This window comes from Pithys albifrons, chromosome 26 (genome assembly GCF_047495875.1).
Source record: "Pithys albifrons albifrons isolate INPA30051 chromosome 26, PitAlb_v1, whole genome shotgun sequence".
Classification (NCBI taxonomy): domain Eukaryota; kingdom Metazoa; phylum Chordata; class Aves; order Passeriformes; family Thamnophilidae; genus Pithys; species Pithys albifrons.
In genome coordinates this window covers 6,385,369-6,397,167 of record NC_092483.1, presented here as the reverse complement: position 1 = coordinate 6,397,167, position 11,799 = coordinate 6,385,369, and positions in this window count along the sequence as shown.

Here is an 11,799-nt window from a genome sequence, read left to right as displayed (position 1 = left end):
GTTGTTTTACACAATGCTTGCACAACAATGCTTTCATCAACTTTGCTTCCAGTTTGGATTCCTGAGAGGCATGTCCTTCAGGTTTGGTGGTGACTTCTTTGGTTGTTTGCAAATAATCATATTCTAACAGCAGATGGTTAGTTTAAAAATACATAGGTGACAACTATTGATTGCTTTTTGCACCAGTATGACACTGGTCTTGGTTCTCAGCAGCCCCAGAGCTAAGCTGAGACAGACATGTTATGAGTTGGAGCAGCTTAGAGCAAACTCAGAACACAGAGACTACCACAGAAAGTTTTTGCTTTGCCAATCTGCTTTAGTGTGTCAGATGTTGAGGCTTCTCTAAAAGTGGAGATAAGAACATTGCAAACACAGACAGAATCTTTATACCTTAGTGAATTGCACTTAAGTTAGTGTTTTAACATTCATCTACATTGGAATGAACTGCATCTGTTCAGGCAGCTTGTAACATAGCAATTGTTTGGGAGGTGTAAGGACATAATGCAATCGGAATGACCTGTTGGCAAATTTTTAAGTTTGGAGGCAATGGAGTTTTTAATCATGAAGCCAATGCTGAAAGGTGTCTTTCAGTTTTGGGTTTGCCTGACCAGTAGAGTGTGTAGCCGGCACCATGTTCTTTAAGGCTGCCTTCCTCATGAAGACGAACTTCACTGAGAGCAGCAACGTCAATGTTGAGTCATGACAATTTGTGGGCAATTAGAGCAGAATGATGCTCAGGACGTCCACTATCCATAGTATCAAGCATGGTTCTGAGGTTCCAACATGCAAGTGTTAATTTGAACACACCTTTGCAGGCAGGTACATGCCTTTGAAATCTTTTTGTTTCTGTTTGACCGCATCGGAAGATGCCGGTTGGCCGCGATTATCCAGCCGGGTGTGGAGATGAGCCTTCTTTAGGCCACCTGTTCCAGACCCCTCTCCGTGTGGAGCAAGCAGTGCTGTCCTTAGAAAAGGCTGCTTGGTCGTTCAGGATGCTGCCCCACGAGACTGTCATCTCCGGGGTCAGTCTCGAATGACCAATATCCTGAACTGCCTGCATGCAGGGTTGGGGCTGCGGCTTCCAGCACTTCCTATCACCTGCCGTTTCGACCCTCGCCTGTCGCTACAGGACTTTGCAATGTGGGTGAACCCTTTGAGCCTGCGCAATGGATTTTTTAGGTGAGGCACAGCGTGCTCAGAAATGGCCCCTCCCTTTACTCCTAAGGTTCATCTGCCACAGCCTAGTGAGCTTGGACGGTGACAGCGAATACCTCAGGATGTAGGTTTGGTTAGAGTATCCTTCTCTTAGATGGAAAGCCCTACAGGGCTAAGTGAGCTCCATCTGCCTGGGTTTGGAGTAAGAGTTTTCCTTCTCCTAGGATGGTGGCCAGAGGGCTAGCAAGCCCATCCTGCCTGTGGACACACTTTGTCTGACCCTTCAGCTGAGACCTGTCTGGCATGGGAGACCCTACCAGAGGCACATACCACTTCCAGCATAGTTCTCAGCCTCATGAGGGAATGCAAGCTTCTCCCCTGCGACAAGGGGATGTCCCCAGAGAAGATTTAACTCTATACCATAAACAACAACTGTAGCATCAAATTATGCAGCTAGCTATTATGCAAAATGTTGATTATAAACATATCTAATATAAACAGTTGTTATATCCAGGTCCTTTGGTAACCATGAAGTAAGTTTTCTGAAGACATGTCCAATGTCTAATGAGACATTTTTGAGAGTTACCTGATTTAGAAATGGAGTTTGTTTTCAAATTTCAGCCAAAGTCATAATACAAATTCAACAATCATTTTTATGACTTTTTTACTAAAGCAAAATGCAAATTTTGGTTCCAAACTCATGCTTACCAACAATACAAACAATACATACAGAAAGAGTAATTTAAAACACATTTTTTTCTATTTGTAACAGTCTCTGTTTTTGCACTCATTCCAGGAGCAGAGGCCTTCTTAGCTCTGGAGTAGTAAGCCCAGGAAACCTGCAATGCAAAAAACCAATCCATTTTGTTGTCCAGGATGACATGCTGCTCATCTTCTAAGTGCTCCCAGAGTGTGAATTACAGGGGTACACCTCTGTCTCCTTGACTGTGGTGTGGGTAGTTAAGGGTACTTGAGATGACTCTTCCAGTTAGCATGCAGGGTTTAATGTCCCATCTTTTTAACATAAACTCAGTCCTCAAGCTGGAACAGATGAACAGGAGTTTCCATTCTTATGGGTCTGGATAAAATGACAAATCTCTGGAGTTTCTGTAAAATCTAAACAATTTAATAATTTTGCAAACCAATTTTCTCTTATGCAAATATGAGGAATCATTGGAACTTATGTTGTCTCTCTGCCTTAACTATAGGCAAGGCCTGAACCTGTGACGTAGATGTCTCTTGACAAATTTTGCTTATTTGTGTTTCAGCAGTACTATTCATACTTCACTACTTGCTTAAGGTGTATAAGAAGTGTGCAGTTTTGCAAATCTCAGGCAATTTTTAAAGGAATCTTGAATCTCAGAATTCTTGCATTTTGACTATATAAGAGGGATTCGGCTTTTATAATATGCATTGGTTGACTGCTAGCCACAAATCCATGGGCCAGTTAGGAGCTTACCACAAGCAGGGTATGTCTGGAGTTTGATGCTGTTACAAATATATTTGTAAATCTAACTGTGGAAGTAGTTATGCTAAGGTTTACGGGGTTTAACTGGGCCTGTGGTGAGGTAACTTGAAACAGTAGTGGGGGCCCAGAAACTATTGGGAACTTGCTAGGAACAGCAGGACAATAATTAAAGCGATTAGTGAAGTAAATAGAACCTGAGGAAGAAAACAAACTGTTGCTTAAAGATAAGATTAGAATCAACATATGTAAAAGGTTTGGTGATGGGGACCTAATTAACCAGAATCCTGTGTTAGACGAGCGTGGTAGATTTTTAACCCTTGGAGACGGACATCAATTGTATACATATAACCTATGTAACTGATTTATGAACGAGACCGTGTGTCTTTGTGCACGTACAACGCTGTAGAAAAAGTATAAAAGCTGTCTTCGAGAACGGCTCGTTGGAATCCTGGCTTAGGACAGTAGTCCCCAGGTTTCCCGGGCCCAGCAAATAAAGCACCGCATAAACTGATACTCTGTCGGTTTGTGTTTCTGTGAACGGGCAACAGTTTTCTGGCGCCCAACGTGGGGCTCCGAGGGTTGCTGGGGCGGTTCGCGTCCTGATCCACTCCAAGCCGGCACCGAGCAGTTTCCTCGGGGAGTCATCAGTTCGTGCCCGGCCCCGCGCCCGTCGGACAACTACATAGAGGTGAGCCCGAAGGTGCTTTATTTTGAAAGGGGGGTGGCTTTATTCTGAAAGGGGGTGGTAAGATTGGTTGGTTGGTATTGGAAGCCTAGGCACCGGCCGTAAGACACATACATAGAATTCGTGCAGGTCCGGTACTTGCCATTCGGTAGCGACTAGAATTGGCAAGTTGGGGATATAGGTTGGTGGTTAGTCGCAGCGTCGTACGTGTTTCTGTTATATATGTTGTCATTCGGGAGCTGTGGGATAATGTCTTCTAACGATAAGGATATTCCCGAGGATTCCCCCCTCGGGTGTTTGTTGAAGCACTGGAAAACGGGGAATTTTGAACAAACTATGAAGAAAAAGAACTTGATTGATTACTGTAATCATGTTTGGCCAGAATATGAAACGGGGGGAATGCAATGGCCGCGGAATGGTACAATGACTACGGAGATTATCGCCCCTTTGATGGGTTTCTTAAGGGAAAATGATAAATGGGATGAGATACCTTACTTAGATTTGTTTTATCATTTAAAAGGAAAAACTGAATGGTTAAAAGAATGTGGTATGCTGGTTTTGGAAACTATTAATAATGAATGTGTGGGTTGTAAAGAGCGAAAGTTGCGCTTTATTGAGCCCCCGGAGGAAGATGTGTCGTTGTTGGTCTCCCCTAGTGCACCTCCGTGTCCCTCTCTTGAAAGCCTTAAAATAGGAAAAGGAAAGACCTCTGCTCCCTCCTCTTCAGACGAAGAGTCGGAGCTAGATAATAGGGGTGATGTACAAAGAACCCCATTAGCTGGACGCACACGCCGGGGAAGGCAAAAGGGGAAGGAGGGGGACGTGCGGCCTAAATTGATGGCACCTCTACGGGAGGCGGTGGGGGCAGATGGTGGAAGGGTTATAGTTAAGGTCCCGTTTTCACCTAGCGATTTGATGATTTGGAAACAGTCAGCCGGAGCTTATCGGGAGAATCCGGAGAAGGTTGCACGGGTAGTAAAAATGGTTATTAAGGCGCAAACACCAGACTGGAATGACCTCCAAGTTCTGTTAGATACTCTTATGGATTCTACTGAAAAGGAGATGGTGATGAAAGTTATGACTGACCGGGCTAGGGACATGATAAGGGCTCAGGTAACCCATAGTACGGTTAATGAGTTAGTGCCGAGGGATGACCCAGGATGGAATCCTAATACAGCCAGGGGATATGAGGCGCTTAAGGCATATCAGGAGTTGTTGGTTGAAGGAATTCGAGATGGCATTCCTAAAACAATGAATTGGTCGAAATTGTATTCGGTTCGGCAGGAGAAGGGAGAATCTCCGTCGGCATTTTTGGAGAGGTTGAAGGATACGGCTCGAAAATATACTAACTTGGATGTAGAATCAGAACCTGGTAAACTTCAGTTGGCTTTAATATTTATGGGACAGTCTCAGGAGGATATTAGGAAAAAGCTGCAAAAATTAGAAGGAGAAGAAATGCGGAACTTAGAAAAGCTGTTAGAGGTGGCATGGAAAGTATATAATAATAGGGAAAAGGAGACGACAAAGAAGCAGCAGGCAGGTATGTTGGCAGTATTGAAGCAAGCGACAGGGGGAAATACAGGAAATTTTAAGGGTCGGGGCCGGAGCCGAGGGCGAGGCGGACTTGGAAGGGGTGGCTTCGGCAATCAAGGGATGAATATGCGCGGGATGTTGGGACCTAATCAATGTGCCTTTTGTAAGGGATTTGGACATTGGAAGAACGAATGCCCGCTCAGCCAAGGAATGCAAATGGGTGGCAGTTCTTTGCCCGGGGTTAACTTGGTCAGTGCTGTGGGGAATGGAATGAATCCATTTGCGAATAATCCACAAAGTGTCGCTCAGGCACTGATGATGGGAAATACTCAAACTCAAAGCTGACTAGACCAGGATCTTAAGGTGGTCATGGAAATAGAGGGGGAGCCGGTAGAATTTAGGGTGGATACTGGGGCTAGTTATTCGGCAGTAAACGAATTACGGGGAGTTTTGAGTGAATCGAAAGTACTGGTTGTTGGGGTGTCTGGGGAGGTGGAAGAAAGGCCATTCCTGCGGCCGCTTGATATTAAATTTGGGGGGAAGGAATTTGATCATCAATTTTTATATATGCCGAACAGCCCAGAGTCACTACTTGGAAGAGATTTGCTTTCGGTTTTACAAGCAAGAATAATATTTGATAAGGATAGGGTAAAATTGGAAATACCAGAAGAAAACTTAGCAAAAATGTTTATGATTAAGGAAGTAGAACCAGAGACGATACCAGAGGTGATAGAGCAGGCTGTGGCTCCGTGGGTTTGGGAGACGGGGATCCCTGGTAAATCGAAAGCGGCTGAGCCGGTAGTAGTAAAACTGAAGGAAGGAGCGCAACCGGTAAGGGTGAAACAATACCCAATAAGGCTTGAAGCAAGAAAGGGAATAGCTCCAATGATTGATCAGTTTGTGAAATTGGGAATATTAAGGGAATGTGAATCAGAATATAATACCCCTATTTTTCCAATAGTGAAGCCAAATGGAAAATACAGACTGGTGCAGGATTTAAGGGCAGTTAACGCAATCACTAAAGATATATATCCTGTGGTAGCTAATCCGTATACGCTGTTAACATCTGTCTCTGAGAAATTTCAGTGGTTTACGGTAATTGACTTGAAAGACGCCTTTTTCTGCATACCCCTGGCACTTGAGAGTCAGCACATCTTTGCATTCGAATGGGAAAATCCAGACACGAGACGGAAGTGCCAACTGACTTGGACCAGACTGCCTCAAGGATTCAAATCGTCACCTACTATATTTGGTAATCAGCTAGCCAAAGAATTGGAAGAATGGAGAACTACTCAGGTAAAAGATTCACCTTTTTCATATGTAATTCTACAATACGTAGATGATATATTCCTGGGAGCCACAGAACGAGAACTCTGTTGTAAACTGACTATTGATCTATTGAACATGTTGGGGCAAGCGGGATACCGAGTTTCTAGGGAAAAGGCACAGTTGGTAAAACAGAAAGTTATCTACCTGGGTTGTGAAATTTCCCAAGGCATACGTAGATTGGGAACGACCCGCATAAAAGCAATCTGTGACATTCCAGTGCCTCGTAATCACCATGAGTTAAGATCCTTCCTAGGAATGACTGGATGGTGCCGGCTGTGGATCCCTAACTATGGACTAATGGCTAAACCATTGTATGAGGCTGTAAAGAAGCAGGTGTTTACCTGGGAGCCAGCAGAAGAAAAAGCGTTTCAAAAATTGAAACAAGCCCTTAAGGAAGCGCCGGCCTTGGGACTGCCCGACCTGACCAAGGATTTTCAATTATATGTGCATGAGAAACAGCAGCTGGCGTTGGGAGTCCTCACCCAGAAACTGGGGTCGTGGAAGAGGCCGGTGGGGTATTTCTCTAAACAGCTGGACGCAGTGAGTAGTGGTTGGCCGGGGTGCTTGAGGGCGGTAGCAGCTACCGTGATACTGATACAGGAAGCTCGCAAATTGACTTTGGGAAAACATATGACAGTCTATGTGCCCCACATGGTGATTACTGTGTTGGAACAAAAGGGGGGACATTGGCTCTCCTCAAGTCGTATGCTCCAATATCAGGCCCTGCTAAGGGAGCAGGACGATATCGAATTAAAACTAACCAACCACCTTAACCCGGCAGAATTTTTATTGTCTACCAGGAGGAAGGGAAATTGGAGCACGACTGTGTCGAAGTGATTGAACAGGTTTATGCCAGTCGCAAGGACTTAAAAGATGAACCATTACCGGACCCTGACTGGGAACTATTCACAGACGGATCCAGCTTTGTGGAAAACGGCACCAGGTATGCTGGATATGCAGTGGTCACCCTGCGACAGACAGTGGAAGCAAAAGCACTACCACCGGGTACCTCAGCGCAAAAAGCTGAAGTTTGGGCTTTGGTGCGAGCTCTAATTTTAAGCCAAGGAAAAAAGGTGAACATTTGGACCGATTCTAAGTATGCCTTTGGAGTAGTGCATGTGCATGGAGCCCTGTGGAAAGAGCGTGGGCTGCTTAATTCACAGGGGTCTTCGATAAAACATCGAGAAGAAATCCTCCAGTTGTTGGAAGCAATTTATAAGCCTACCGCAGTAGCAATCATGCATGTTAAAGGGCATCAAAACGATTCGGGGAAAGAATTTCAAGGTAATCAACAAGCAGACCAGGTGGCACGCCAGGTTGCCCGGGAAGTATGGACTCAGATGGCATTATTACCAACCCGGGAAAACCCTGCTGCATCTTATATGGAGACAGTGCCTCATTATTCTCCAGAGGACGAGAAACTTGCACAAATGATGTGTGCACGGAAGAATATCAAAGGATGGTATGTAACCCCTGTTGGTCAAGTGATACTGCCGGTAAAAATCATGAAGCAGGTGCTTGAAGTGGAACACAATAAGTGCCATTGGGGTGCAGAGGCGTTAGTAAAATTTTTAAGGAAAGAAATATTCTCAAACCAGATGTTAACATTAGCAAAGAGGATCAATGCCATGTGTGCGGTATGTATTAAAAACAATCCAGTGGTAAGGAAACAGGTAAAAATGGGTATAATTAAAGTGGGGCCACAGCCTGGGGATTACTGGCAGGTGGATTTCTCTGAGTTTCCTAAAGCCCAACATTTTAAACATTTGTTGGTTTATGTGTGTACCTTTTCAGGATGGCCAGAGGCTTTTCCCTGCAGAACTAATCAGGCAAAGGAGGTGGTTAAAACGTTGTTAAAGGAGATTATTCCGAGGTTTGGAGTGCCTTTAGGAATTTCATCAGATAGGGGACCCCACTTTGTGGCTGGGATTGTTCAGGATCTTTCCAGAGTTTTGGGAATTTCCTGGGATTTACATACCCCTTGGAGGCCTCAGTCTAGCGGACAGGTAGAACGGATGAATCAAACATTGAAAAATCAAATTACAAAAATTTGCCAAGAAGCAGAAATACAATGGCCGCAGGCATTGCCTTTAGCTCTGCTAAGAATCAGAATTAAACCCAGGGAAAGGGTGGGAGTTAGCCCATATGAGATTTTGTATGGGAAACCCTATCATGCTGCTACATATCAGGGGGACCCTCATTTAACTGGGGATCAAATGTTGCTTAATTATGTTTTGGCTCTGAATAAAACTCTTACAGCAATCAGAGGGACGTTGCAGTGGAATCGGCCTTTACCCCTGGAGAATCCAGCACACGATATTCTTCCGGGTGACCAGGTGTATGTGCGAAAGTGGTCTGAGGAGCCGTTGAAGGAGAGATGGGACGGACCTCACCAAGTGATTATGACTACATATACCGCCGTCAAGGTTCAAGGGATCGACAACTGGATCCATTACACCAGGGTGAAAAAGGTTCCTCTGAAATGGACAGTAGAACCACTGTCACCCACCCGATTAATATTGCGAAGTCAGCCCTAATATTGTGGTGGTGGATTGTTCCAGTGGGAGGGGTGGTAACGGTTGAAGTTCCAAGATCTTATGTAACTGTACGTGAAGGGAACGCTGTCAATCTAACTTGTTTATTTATTTGCGATCAGAGAGTTGGTTTCCGAGAAATTAAAGCTAGATGGAAGGCTCGATGGGATGGGGCCGATGACGATCAAGAATTGACTTCAAAATTGACTTGGGATGAAAGGATGCGAAGGGGCACTTCTATCATGCATATACCGAAAGCTACAAAAATGTGGACGGGACACTATACATGTACAATAACAGTTCAAAGTAGTAGGGACCAGGGAAATGTAGAGTTACGGGTGATAGGTTCCTCTGATCAGGAACCTGTCACTGACTCCCTGAATTCAGGGGTAGGTTGGGAAAAGGAATATGGACATCGTGAAAACTTAGTGATAGGTCTAATTAGAGATTTTGGTTTGATACAAAATGTATCTCAGATTACCGCCTGTTTACCTATTCCCCGGACTGCAAGTGATCCTATTCCGTGGGGGATAATCCCCGTAACTGTTATGCCATTATCAGGCAAGAATTTTTCATGGACATGTCATAAAGTATTTGGAAAAGTACCTCGATCAGAATCGAAAGGGGCTGATATATGTTTGACTAAACGGGTAATGACAGAAACAGAGTGCAAAAGGAAACCTACGTATTATGTATGGCAAAGGGACACAGGTAGATGTTATATCGAACCTCCTTTTGATGAACCCTGTGATCACGCCCGTACTGGGGCACCACGACAAAATATAAAATGGGGAAAACAACAATATACTATAGAATGCCGGAATGTTACTCATGATGTTGATATCTGGAAAAAATGGAAAACTACTTGGGGTTCTAGTATTTCGGAGCATTATAGCTATATTGGCAAGGTGCAGTGGTGCATACAGTGGACAGGAACAGAAGATCAGTCACACCTAAAGGTTTTTACCACTGAAACCTCTTCCAGGTATTTTCATACGCAGCTAGAAGAATGGAATTGTACCCAAGTATTTACATGCGACACTCCAGAGGATCAGATAGGACTTGTTCCCGTAAAAATGGTATTGAAGTGGGGATGTGAGTGTAGAAGATATAAACATTATATTACTATAGAACAGGAAGAGAAGGCTGTTAATTGTAAATACTCAACTGTACATAGCCCGGGAAATTTAGTATGGGTACTAGGACACGGGCAGTGGACAACTCACTTGCCCTTAGATGGACTGATTACACAAATTACTTTAGGAATTCCTACATTATGCCCTTTTTGGAAGGAATCAAAATTAACTAAGGAAGAAAAACAACTACGAAGTAGACGAAGTGTGGATCAGGATTTGCAGGATTTAGGATTAGATAAAGAAGGTTGGCATGAACCCTCAGGGGGAGTTAAATTTGGGTGGGCTCTAGAATCTTTGTTTGCACCAGTTGCCTCCTATCGGAATAGGGAGATGTTGTTTAAATTAATGGGTCAAACTGAAAGATTGGCAGCGGTAACCAGGAAAGGATTCAAAGCTATAAATATCCAATTGCAGGCTACTTCTAGGATGACTTTAAAGAATAGAATGGCTTTGGACATGATACTTCTCAAAGAACACGGTGTTTGTGGGTATTTGCATGGTAGAAATGAGCACTGCTGTATACACATCCCTAATGTTACTCAAGATGTCGAGAATGACATTCGTCAATTGGGACAAATCGAAAATAAGGTACGTGAGGTAAAAGAAGAAGCAGAACATAACTGGATTGGACAAATCTTTAGTTCCCTAGGAATCCAGGTCTCTGGTTGGCTCTCCTCGATTATACAGTATGCAATATCAATCGTAATAATTGTTGTGGCAGTTTTAATTGTTTATAAGTGTCTTTTAGGAATGATTCTAAAAGAAAGTCAGCACACACGCCAAGTAATCAAGGCTGTCACTCGGAAAGAAATGATTATACCGGGAGCTTTGAATCCTAATATGTCAGCTCCTCCGCCCTATTCGGAGGCAACTATTTGAATGATTGAGCATCCTTGCGAAAAAGAAGCTCGAAGGATGCTCAAAAGGGGGGAGTTGTTACAAATATATTTGTAAATCTAACTGTGGAAGTAGTTATGCTAAGGTTTACGGGGTTTAACTGGGCCTGTGGTGAGGTAACTTGAAACAGTAGTGGGGGCCCAGAAACTATTGGGAACTTGCTAGGAACAGCAGGACAATAATTAAAGCGATTAGTGAAGTAAATAGAACCTGAGGAAGAAAACAAACTGTTGCTTAAAGATAAGATTAGAATCAACATATGTAAAAGGTTTGGTGATGGGGACCTAATTAACCAGAATCCTGTGTTAGACGAGCGTGGTAGATTTTTAACCCTTGGAGACGGACATCAATTGTATACATATAACCTATGTAACTGATTTATGAACGAGACCGTGTGTCTTTGTGCACGTACAACGCTGTAGAAAAAGTATAAAAGCTGTCTTCGAGAACAGCTCGTTGGAATCCTGGCTTAGGACAGTAGTCCCCAGGTTTCCCGGGCCCAGCAAATAAAGCACCGCATAAACTGATACTCTGTCGGTTTGTGTTTCTGTGAACGGGCAACAATGCAACACCAAACGACATCCTGGCATTACCAATTGCTCCCCACAGAGTGCTTGCATTCTCTGAACAGATTCCAGGCCTGACCAGGCACAGGCTATCCTGCCACAGTCTGCCCCTGACTGCAGTCAATCCTCTTCATTTCATGGAGTGACAGTGCAGGTGTCTCTTGCCTCCATGCTATAAAAGCATCTTCATCAATACCAAAATGTATATGTGTATGTTAACGTGTTAAATCAGTCAGTATCAAATTAGCTACTGACAATGGCATCTTCACGTTAGCCATACTATGAGGGTTTTTTAAAAAGACTGTTCTGACTATTCTGCTGAAAGAAATCCAAGAGACATAAGAGCATGAACAAAGTATCCACAACATGATTGAAATTCACTTAACTAGGCTATTCATTAAAACAAGGTACAAGCTAGACAAATAATTTAAATGACTTATATCATCAAGTTATGATGTTACCAGTTTATCTCAAAAATTGCAGGCTAGATGTGAGA